General features: G+C 43.9%; 1 non-coding gene across 1 annotated transcript; it reads left to right on the top strand.

The window, feature by feature from the left end:
* The first annotated feature begins 9,552 nt into the window (after positions 1 to 9,552).
* Trnaa-agc lies at positions 9,553 to 9,625 on the top strand. Its single transcript has one exon. It is a non-coding gene; the product is annotated as a tRNA-Ala (tRNA).
* Positions 9,626 to 11,677: the final 2,052 nt, after the last annotated feature.

Below are 11,677 nucleotides of genomic sequence, written 5' to 3' on the forward strand. Positions count from 1 at the left end.
CTACCCTCTACCCTTGATTCGATCCCTGCGAAACCCTACATTTCAGCAGGATAATGCACGACCGCATGTTGCAGGTCCTGTACGGGCCTTTCTGGATACAGAAAATGTTCAACTGCTGTCCTGGTCAGCACATTCTCCAGATCTCTCACTAATCGAAAACGTCTGGTCAACGATGGCCGAGCAACTGGCTCGTCACAATACGCCAGTCACTACTCTTTATGAACTGTGGTATCTTGTTGAAGCTGCATGGGCAGCTGTACCTGTACACGCCATCCGAGCTCTGACTCAATGCCCAGGCGTATGAAGGACGTTATTACGGCCAGAGGTGGTTGTTCTGGGTACTGATTTCTCAGAATCTATCCACTCAAATTGCGTGAAAATGTAATCACTTGCCAGTTCTAGTATAATATACTTCTCCAATGAATATCTGTTTATCATCTGCATTTCTTCTTGCTGTAGCAATTTTAATGGCCAGTAGTGTAATTAAGAGAACGGTCACTGTCCCATGGCCTCGAGACGGCAAACTCAACTGCGTCTTGACTGGCATGGGGTGTACGTCACAGGATGAGAATAACTGCACCTGGGGGTTTAAATGCATTTTGCGAAGGAGCCGTGTGGCTGGGTCGCCTAAAAATCTCTGGAGCAGAGGACAGTGACTGGACTGCGGCTACTGTTGATAGCCGGATAGCCGTACAGCCGTACAGCAGTGTTGGTGTCTGCTAAGTTTTAGTTTGGGCTTTAGCAGTGTCCGCTCGCCACCTGGTTACGGTTCTGTGCCTCTTTCATCTGCTACACTCTAGCAGCTGGAGATTTAGACTGCTGCAATAGTGTTTCGCTAGAGGAGGTCATCTTCCTTCCAGGAATTCCCTCATAGGTCGTGAAGAATCTGCAACGAACTCGCATGTTGATCGAACTTATCGGTAACAAATCTAGTGGCACACTTCTGAATTGCTTCGACATCTAATCCAACCTAGGGGAATCCCAAACACTCGAGAAGCATTCGAGTCACCTTCGTGCTATCGCTCAAAGAAAATGCTTTCTCATATACTATACAGTCATCAGCAAAGTAGAATGTGTTTATGAATATCTTTCTATGGGTGAGAACAGCTAGGATATTACAACAATGAGTGGTTCTGTTAAATTAAGCCGGCCGAAGTGGCCGAGCGGATCTAGGCGCTGCAGTCCGCAACCGGGCTGCTGCTCCAGTCGCAGGTTCGAATCCTGCCTCGGGCATGGATGTGTGTGATGTCCTTAGGTTAGTTAGGTTTAAGTAGTTCTAAGTTCTAGGGGGCTGATGGCCTCAGATGTTAAGTCCCATAGTGCTCAGAGCCATTTGAACCTTTTTTTTTTGTTAAATTAACATATCGTAGTCACATAACGTGTCTGGCCCGAACCATCATAACTGGCAATATGATGCAATGTCGTGGCGAAATATACGGATGTTTTAGACGTAATGCGCACAAGCATTCACGTTTAGTTTTGCCTGCGAAGAGTTTTCACAAATCCAGCCATGTTGGATTACATCACAATAGCGGAGCCTCATCAGAACGAGTGATTGCTATGTCTTTCATATTGTGTGGGAAACATGTTCCGCAACTTCTGGCTGGCACACAGGGAAACGGAAGTTCTCCTCCACCAAGTGATAGCGATTTTCGTCCGCTGGAGCTTCTCATCGACAGTTGCACCCAATTTTTCACCATTATCTAACACGATATTGAGATACGGTCAAGAAGAATATGTGACTAACGCTCATGGAATTCATGCTTAATTAACTCCAGACGAAATGTTACAGCTGCTTGGGACTACTTCACATTTAGTTTTGGGCTCATATTTTCTATATTCAGGACAGATCATCATTCACATGTAAGATAGAAATATTGATATCTTCAGCTCATGTGGTTTAGTAAAGCTGGTGATCATTGGCAAAGAAATGGCGTTTACTGAAGTAGAGAACCTATGAGATGTCATTGGCATACAAGTAGAGCAATAGTAGAATCAGGAATGGCCTCTGCATTCCTGAGAGAACATGCTTCCAGGACAACATTTCAGTCACACTGAGAACACACTGCTGTCATTTTTTTTCTGAGTAGTGAAACGTATTTGGCTGTACCCAATATGGCGTTTCATTTTTATCAAGCACTAAAACTAATTTGCAGTATCATATGTAGATTTTGTTTTTGATGGCATAATGCATGCGTAATGTACGACATGATTCATATATGGGGTGGGAATGATAACTGCAGAGGTCACTCATTCCTGTTTTAGCAATGTGCCTTTCTGTAAACAGTCCGTATACTGCTGCTCGTAGAGGCCAAAGTGTCTTCGTTATTATGTGTAGAGGGGAATTTGGCTACTATATGACATTGGCCTGTTGCTATTTCATACCGTTTGTTCAGGTGGCCAATAATAGAGTGCCGTTTGAGAGAATTAACATTTCAGTAAACTTGGGGTGCCAGGTTCACGCAGTCGTCTTAAGTTGCCCAGTCACAGGTCGACAAGTTGGACAACCCCCTTCCCACTGACCAGGTCGCTGACCTATATGAGCGTGTGTGGATACGCTCTGCAATCAATCGCCCGCTGCAGTAACACTTGCTAACCAGCTCATCATATTGAGGGTAAGTTCAACACAACACTGCTGCGAGTCAGTATTAGTGACGTGGGTTTAAGCACGGTCTATGTGTCACATAACTAGAGCCTCTGAGTGACCACCCATTGTGAGCTGATACCCTGGTCAGCGTTTTGCTTGTTGGATTTTATGCATGCTTGGTTGCGTCATTTTCTGTAATTTATGCAATCAGCATCACCAATGCGACTCCGTGTTTCCAGTCCAATTAGGTACTTCGTGAGTTTATTACCAGTGTAATCTTCCAGCCTTCCACGAGATATCCTTTCCAGTCCAATAGCCTAAAGGCAACTGATTGCATAGACTCTGATTTCGTCCTGCACTCGTCTCTACTCGGCGATATGAAACACTTTGCATTTTCACGCCCTTTAGTGTTGCACAGTGAGTCATAATTGTCAATTAACTATGATTTCACGAATTCCACTTTAGTTTCCATAGGCAGTAGTCACCTCTTCTACATCCACAATTATTAATTTAATACAAGACCTGAGTGCTATGATTCATTTGTCAGGGCCACGCAACTGTTCCGTTTCCTTGCACACCTCATTACCATGCATCTGGATCGTAGTGAGGTGATTAGCATTTCGGGAGGGGATGCTCTGTACGCATCATTGGGTTGATACGTGACCGTGATTGCTTCCTGACACTCGTTTTGTGAGTAGTATATCACAGCTGAAGGTGTCAAATCATTTCTTGAAATCTGTTGATACCAAAATTATGATATCCCTTATCTATCTCGTATGTAAGACCAATAGTTGCCTTAAACTAAAACTAAACTCCGTCCAAACATGCCTCAGAAGACACACCACAATCTCAGCCCATAGGTGTCACTGGATGCAGATATGGAGGGGCGTGTGGTTTCCCGGGTGTTGTCAGTTTTCGCAACTGAAGCTGCCACTTCCCAGTGAAGTAGCTGCTCAGTTTGCCTCACAAGGGCTGGCTGCACCCCACTTGCCGACAGTGCTCGCCAGACCTGGACCGTCATCCACCCAAGACCAACAGCACTTAACATCGGTGATCTGGTAGCAACCTGTGTGACCACTATAGCAAGACCACTGACATTAGTTACCCTAACTAGTACAATATCCACGACTAGGTTTTAATGATCCCCAGACAATTAAGCTGAATGTACTGAATCATTCAGTCAGCTATTGTGAACAATGTCTTCCTGGGCTTTGTGTACAGTGTCTACAATGCTGACCTGTAGGTAATCAAAATGTGATTGTATGGTTTACTTTTCATGCGTAAGTCGGACACTGCTTATTTTCCAGTGAGCAGAACATGACGGTTTAGTGAAATTAATGACAACAGAAGTGATGGGTATGGCAAAATATCAAAATTATTATCATATTAAAAACTTTAGTTTTTCTGCTATTGTCGTTCACTTTTTCCCAAGTCAGTTTAGGTTGTAACACCTACATACTGTCCACTTGTGTAACTGAGTGTTCAGTGCTGCTGACTGCCAGCTGAAGGATCCCGGTTCGATTCCCAGTACTGCTCGAGATGTTCCCTAGAAGGGAGCACTAGTACGGGGTATGCTGAGCTTCTATGAAGCCAACTGAGGGGCTGTTAGACCGGTTACTAGCAGTTCAAAGGTCGGTAAATGCGACAACGACCGCAAACGTAGTGTGCAGACTTCTACACCGCATCCAGTGATGTCATTGGCAGAGGATGACATGGTGGTCGGTCGAACCAGTTTGGCACAAGTAGGGTCATACAAGTAGTACCCTGTATACTTGTGTACATAGTTCCACGTACTCAGCGCGTACACAACTTTCCCACTAGAGCGCGCCCCGCTAAGCACAACAGCGCAGGCGCAGCGCTCGTCCGTCTCCGCACTACGCGATGGCGCTGCCTTAGAGACGGGCCAAATTCTGCTTCCGCCGATCTGCGTATTAATATTTAACGCAGCCAATGAGATTGCTGCTAATGTAGAACCTTTTCTCCTCGCACATCACACTCGCGCAGTGATACCTGAACGCGTGACGTATTATAACGAGTGTACAGACCTCCGATTAGTCAGTCTGCATTAGTCTGTACCAGTCTGTGCCTAGTAAGATTACCATGTTTCTGTACATAGCCACGAAGATAAATGTATAGACACTTTGTCAAGTATCGGAGATATGTGAGATTAAGATTAACGTACCAAGACCGAAGGAGCTTCAGATTGTCAATTGTAAACAGCATCCAGAATCAAGTTAAGTAATTTCTATGCCTTTTATTATTTTAATAAATGTGTGTGAAAATTAATCAAGTTCTGTTTAAAGTTGGTCACCGTCGATCTGCTACTCTAAGCGTGCAAGTTGCATTTCTATCGTGTGACCTAACGGCAGAAGATAAACACGCCACAATAAGACCACGAGACATATTGCTGACAGTCACCTACTTCGTTAGAGTGACAAGTCAAATAATCTGATGGTGTGTGTACCGAAGGTCTTACAGTACTCACACCACAATACTAGAACATCATCTGCGAAAAATATTACAGAGATTCTGTAGCTGCCGCGAGGGATTAACCGAGCGGTCTGCAGCGCTGCAGTCATGGACTGTGCGGCTCGTGCCAGCGGAGGTTCGAGTCCTCCCTCGGGCATGGATGTTTGTGTTTGTCCTTAGGATAATTTAGGTTAAGTAGTGTCTAAGCTTAGGGACTGATGACCTTAGCAGTTAAGTCCCATAAGATTTCACACTCATTTGAACTTTTTTTTTCTGGATCTATCTGGCACATTATTTATACGAATGAACATGACAGTCTGCTTTCATCGGAATTGAAAAAAAATAATAGTCTAAAAAACAGTTAGACAGCATCGTAGGACAACGTTTAAAACTGCGAAAATAGGTTGTGCTACCGAACAAAAAGAAAAAAAAGAAAAGGAATGGAGCGATCTATGCTCCTGGAGGGAGAGATGCAGTTTTTTATCTCTAGTGGACATGCCCGTCCGAGATGACCTCGTTTGTCATTCTTCGGCATTTACGCTCCGCAAAGGAGCACAGTAAGGACTGTGTCAGTGGGTAATTGCCTCCCGCTGGGACGCAACACGGCGCAGCGTCGGCCTCATTTGAAGACCTTCACGATGTAACAGCTGCTACAGGAAAACATCGCGAGTGAAGACGACCTGTATTCCGCCGCTGGTCGGGACAGTTGCAGTTAATGCTAAACGCGGGAAAACCCGCCGTCTTGCTGACAACAAACAAGCGGAAAGATCGGTCTGTAACGAGACATCACGGTAGTACAAAGATACCGCTCAAATGTTCAAATGAGTGTGAATTCCTAAGGGACCAAACTGCTCAGGTCATCAGTCCATAGACTTACTCACTACCTAAAGTAACTTATGCTAAGAACGACATACACACCCGTGCCCGAGGCAGGACTCGAACGTCCGGCGGGAGGAGCCGCGCAATCCGTGACATTGCGCCCTTAACCGCGCGGCAGATAGCGCTCACAAATACGAAGTAGCGTATAAGCAACTGGGAAGACTTTCCGGAACACAGGTATGGAGATTTGTGGTAGAACAGGTACTCTGGATTACAGGTCGATATTCCTAACATCTTTGTATCCCAGACTCATACTGCATATGCAGCATGAAAGGCCACCAGCGAATGTTTCGATGTTTGTTTATATGTCTAATGATTCCAAGATCGCTACATCGTCATTTGCTTGTGCACTTCCGAATACAATATCGCTGTTGTTGATGTTTTATACTACTGCTACTTTTTACAAGTTAGTAAATGATCAGGCTTCATGACAAGGTTTTCTTTTGATCGTGACCTGTAATAAGTCGCAAACTTATCACTGTTACCTTCAGTGGATTTCTGGAATAACGTTTCTGCCGTGTCACAGGTCGTTCCTCTTCTTATTTTCACTTTGCAGTCTGCAATATTTCCAAAAATATAATGTACTACATTTGCGAGTTGCTTACAGCTGATGACATTCCCCGCTGCTCAAAGTCACGGCCTATGGCCTTCCCAGTCCCCCTCTTTGAGACATATGCAGTTCGCAGTTTCTATTATATCTGTCCCCCATCTTCTATGTGGCTGACCTCTTTTCCTCATTCCTCTGGGATCGATCACCATACCTTGTTCGTCCTCCTCACTCATTCGTTCTAAATAAGCATCCCATGGTAAGCTTTTTCTTACAATAGCTTCCACCATGTTACCTTCCACTTGCGTAATTATTCTGATTTCTTCATACCTGATGAGGCACCAGAACTTCACCTCTAGTAACACATTTCCATGGACAGCAGTTGATTCTTTTATCACTTTCCTATTTGCAACTTCTGACACATATATACATATACTTTCTACTACAACTATTTATATTTCAGTTTTTTGTGATCTTATTACTCCAAAGGATTAAGTTTAAATGTCCAGCTTTACCCTCTTTTTGTACAATCTTATCCTCAATAACTTCTATGCATAGCTATTTAAAGAGTGTCACTTAGTATAAAAATTACCAGCAAGTAAATGATAAGTTATTGTTATTGATTAGTGTGTTAGAATTGTAGACTGAGTAACGAATTAATATGTATTAAATTGTGAAGGAAATAAAAGGTGTTCCAAAGTGATCTTTACAACTTGGATGAGGTACATTTCAGCAATACGGGTAAATAGAAAGCTCCGGTTTATGGCGTAATGTTCACGAACAACTAAAGTTTTAGTAGCTGTTTAATAAAGTTCAATGCGTCCGTCATCTGCAACGCGCAGGATATCTGAGCGATGTTCCAGTTCCTCCCATGCCCATTCCTCATGAAGTGGCTGCTCTAATCCAACGTCACAGTTCCTGCAGGTCCCGCACTGGGGTCTGGTAGACAGCATCCTTCATCAAGTCCCAAAGAAAAGAATCTAGTGGTGACGAGGAAATGTACCAGTGTAGCGGCCTGGAAATTGACGTCCCAAGCCTTCCTAACGAGGCCCAGTTAGAAGGGGCACCATCCCGTTACAGCACGTTGTTCGGTTGTAGTCCTTCGACCTGTGGAAATGCAAACTGCTCCAGCATGACCAGATAAACAGCAGATGTTACTGAAGTCTCTGCAGACAAAATGGTCCCACCACACAGTGGCGAAGCAGGCAACAGCACAAGCTCACCATTGGACTGTAGCGCACAATTTCTATGCTGTTATGTGAGCTGTCAGAGTTCCAGATACACTGTGTCGTTTTACCATCCAAGATACACGAAAGCAAGCCTCGTCCGTAAAAATCTCCTTTTTCAGATAGTGTACGTCATCGTCGATGTGACTCAGAATCTCAGTGTCAGAAGCTTTGCCTGAGGTCGAACTGCGTATGGCAGCCGCCCTTTGTCAGCACGAAGCTTGTCCTCGAGTAGCACACGTGGACCGTGGCTGCTGGTTGCTGATTCTGTCGAGACGATTGATTGGGCTCCGGATAAATAAATGTCTGTCGCACCCGTATCACATCACCATCATGATTCCTGGACGCCCAGAACTCGCTCTATTCGTCACACCGCCAGACACCTTGGACCTCGTGTACTACTGTATCATGGGTGCACTTTAAGGTTGCAAGTACCCCCCTCCTCCTACTAGTATTAAAACTCCTGGAATGTCTCAGTATAGCTGGGGAGTCCGTAGATGGTGGTGTAAGACGGTACAGTATACTTGGCCACGCTTTCCCACCCGAGTTTGCTATTAAGCCAGTCCGTCCTTTAATTGACGTAGTGAGACGCCAAGCAGGAATTCTTCCTACTTGCTATATGGAAGTGTTCTCATAGTTTTATGTCCCAGAGCCTTGGTTGGTTGATTGGTTTGGAGCGAAAGGGATTAAACTGCAAAGTCATTAATCCCTTCATCCGTTAAGGAACCTGTAACAGCGCCGTCGCTGTGCAACACCTCTCTCTATGTTTTATGCAATGAAGCGGGATAAAATTTTGTGCAAATAATTTTTACACAGGATGCCATTATGGTGCGTTTATTTAAGAAACATCGTAAAATAAACTTTCTCACAGTGAATTATTAACAGAACGAGAGCGTGGTCTACCACATGATTAGATTGAAAGGCATCCCATGGACGACTGCCGACTATGGCGCACAGTCTGTAAGTTGAGCGTACAATCGGTGTAGTTCGTATAAGATCGTACATCTTCGGTTATGCCAAAGTTATTCATTTATTTATTATCAAAGTCATTAGTCCCTTCCCGGCATTGAAAAATTACCGAAAGCTAGTATTTATGTGCTGTAGACTCCTCCTAATGTCTGAGTGGCAAAAGGCAACTTTTGTTAGCAAATATTTATTAATGACAATTACGTGATTCGCGCCAGAATAAATGTACTTTCCCTGTGTATTTTTTTGCTGACGTCACGAGCGATTTCTGCCTCGGCACCTCAACCCACTGGCTCTGAGAGCGCCAGATGGTCAACCGCCTCTGCTAGCCAGCGTGGGAAGCTACCGCCGGATCCTTACTCCATACGTACTGCAGCGCTGATACATTCTCTACAGCATGTGAAATAGCAAAACTGGTAACTAAATAAAATGCTTATAATTAAATTTTTTCCTGAGACGCTTAAGTCTCTTCATTATCTACTATAATGATCGAAGCAGAAGTAATGAATTAAAATTTGTGCTGTGGCCGGGACCCAAACCCAAATTTTCTTGCTGGCTAGGCAGGAATGCTAACCCTTACACCACCACAGCACTATGATGACCATTGCTGCACGAACTAGTCAACCTGAGTGCCCTCCCCAACACAAACTTGAATTTATATCTTCTGCTTATTTTCCATTACATTGTCACTACTGCCAGGACTCTCCCACATGTTACAGCACTTTCCCATTACGTCCAGTGCTGGGGTGGTATTTCAATGTCGAAGAGCCCTGGCAGTAGTGGCAATGTAAGGGAAAATAAGCAGGAGATATGAACCGAAGTTTGTGTTGGGGAGGGCACTCAGCTTCGGCTGTTCATACAGCAATGTTGACCATCGTGCTGTGGTGGTGTAATGGTTAGCATTTCTGCCTAGCCAGCAAGAAGATCTGGGTTCGAGCCCCAGCCACAGCACAAATTTTACATTATTATCGGCAAATTCTGGGTACCTTGCAAGGTGGTGTGCTTCTGTAACCCGTCCAGGGGTCATGCTGGTCCATCATGTCAGATTTGGCCTCTATCACTCTCAAAATACACTGACATCTTTCGGGCCAGGGAGTTGGGGGGAAACGGGGCATTTTAAAAGATGGTTCAAATGGCTCTGAGCACTATGGGACTTAACATCTGAGGTCATCAGTCCCCTAGAACGTAGAACTACTTAAACCTAACTAACCTAAGGACATCACACACATCCATGCCCGAGGCGGGATTCGAACCTGCGACCGTAGCAGTCATGCGTTTGGGGCATTTTCGTCCATAACTAATATGGAAAACCAAATACCACACAAACTCTAAGTTCATTAGAAAAATTAACTCTTTATATATTTAGTAAATTAATTAATGTGTTACAATGGAGTTGATTCTTCTCTCTATTGATAGAAAGTATTTGTTCAAAAAGTAAGTTAGTTTGAACTGTAACCTATTACTGGCAGCAACCAGAGATATTACAAAATTTTAACACTCTAAGCTATACTACAATGACTGATTGTGACCACATCGCTGTACTATTAAATTACAGTGATTTGAAGTTAACAGGCAGAGTTAGCTGTTAGTAAAAACAAATTCAGGACAGCAGGCAGTGTGGAAGTCGAAGTTGCACATAGCTTGCTGCAGCTCTCGGCCAAGGTCAGAACTGAGGTCACTCAACATCGCTACAGTTCTGGTCTCCGATTATTTCCACCACAGCCAACACCTGACAGCTTCTGGTAGTGACGTCTCGGCTGCACACGCCTTCATCTCAATGGTGGGGCACCAGGAATTACATCTGGGAGTATACACTATCAGAAAAAGAGCACCTGGATGCTCTTATGTGATGTGTAACTAACCTGTAGATGTCACAGTACACAGACTTGTCAGTATAAAAGGATACGGGGATGCTGTGTGTCGGAAGAGAAGCAGTAACAGCAAAATCAGTTGGTCAGGGGAGCTGAGTGACTTAGAACATGACTAGTCACGGGATGTCAGCCTGTGTAGAGTCCACTGCAAAATACCATGACTGGTAGGAGCGCAGACGGCAGGGCATATGGGGGGGGAGGGGGGGGGGGAGCAGCGGTAGTGGTGGGGGTTACAGGTAGGCGCTGTAGGGGAAATGCTGAGTGCTGCAGGGGAACTGCTGTTCTAAGCTGTATGTAGCCTATACTTACATTTTTTGTAAATATTATGTTGGGCCCCTCCATGCCAGCACTTGAATGGTGACCAATCACTGCTTTGGTTAGTATCTGAAAATAATTCCGCAAAAATGCAGCGATTCATTTTCGCCTAGCTTGTTAACCATTACATCTTTCAGAGAAGCGTCATGAGTGATGAATTTTGAGTAAAACATAGACATTTCTCTAGCTGCCACATAAAAATTTCTTTTTTGCCAAAACACAGCGAGTTTACACAGTCTCACCTCAAAAACATGTTGTGCAGACACAGCTGTGAGAGAAGTCTGAAACAGTGGTTTATTAAGTTTATTAAGTGAGGAACTGAGGAAAAGTAAGGTCAGTAGCTTACAAAGAACCACAACCTCAGTACAAAATAAACGTATAATCTCTTCACTTATGTTGTTCCAAAACTCATAGCATTTCTCGTTTCACCAGCTATTATAATTACATTCTTTCAAGGAAAAAGTCTGTAGTTAGTGGAATAACACAGTAGAGAATGAAAGTTTTGCATAATAACAATATGACAAAATGATCTCCTCTTTGCGTGCTATCGTGTGCAAAAATCTCATTCCGATATCTGAAACCAGTTGTGAAATATGAAGAATGTTGTGAACGTTTCACTCTGGCTTTATTGTTGCCACAGTGCACTCGCAAATGACTATACTATGTCAGATAAATTTTCTCAAAATTGGTGACAGACAGATACCTCTCCGCAAGTGTAAAGTAAAATTCAATATGTTAGACAAATTTCATGCACAGCAACATATTATGTAATATGCACCAAACCCAAAATCACAGTGACCCCAATTTTTCATTGTAA

The sequence above is a fragment of the Schistocerca piceifrons genome, chromosome 10 (genome assembly GCF_021461385.2).
Source record: "Schistocerca piceifrons isolate TAMUIC-IGC-003096 chromosome 10, iqSchPice1.1, whole genome shotgun sequence".
NCBI classification, from domain to species: Eukaryota; Metazoa; Arthropoda; class Insecta; order Orthoptera; family Acrididae; genus Schistocerca; species Schistocerca piceifrons.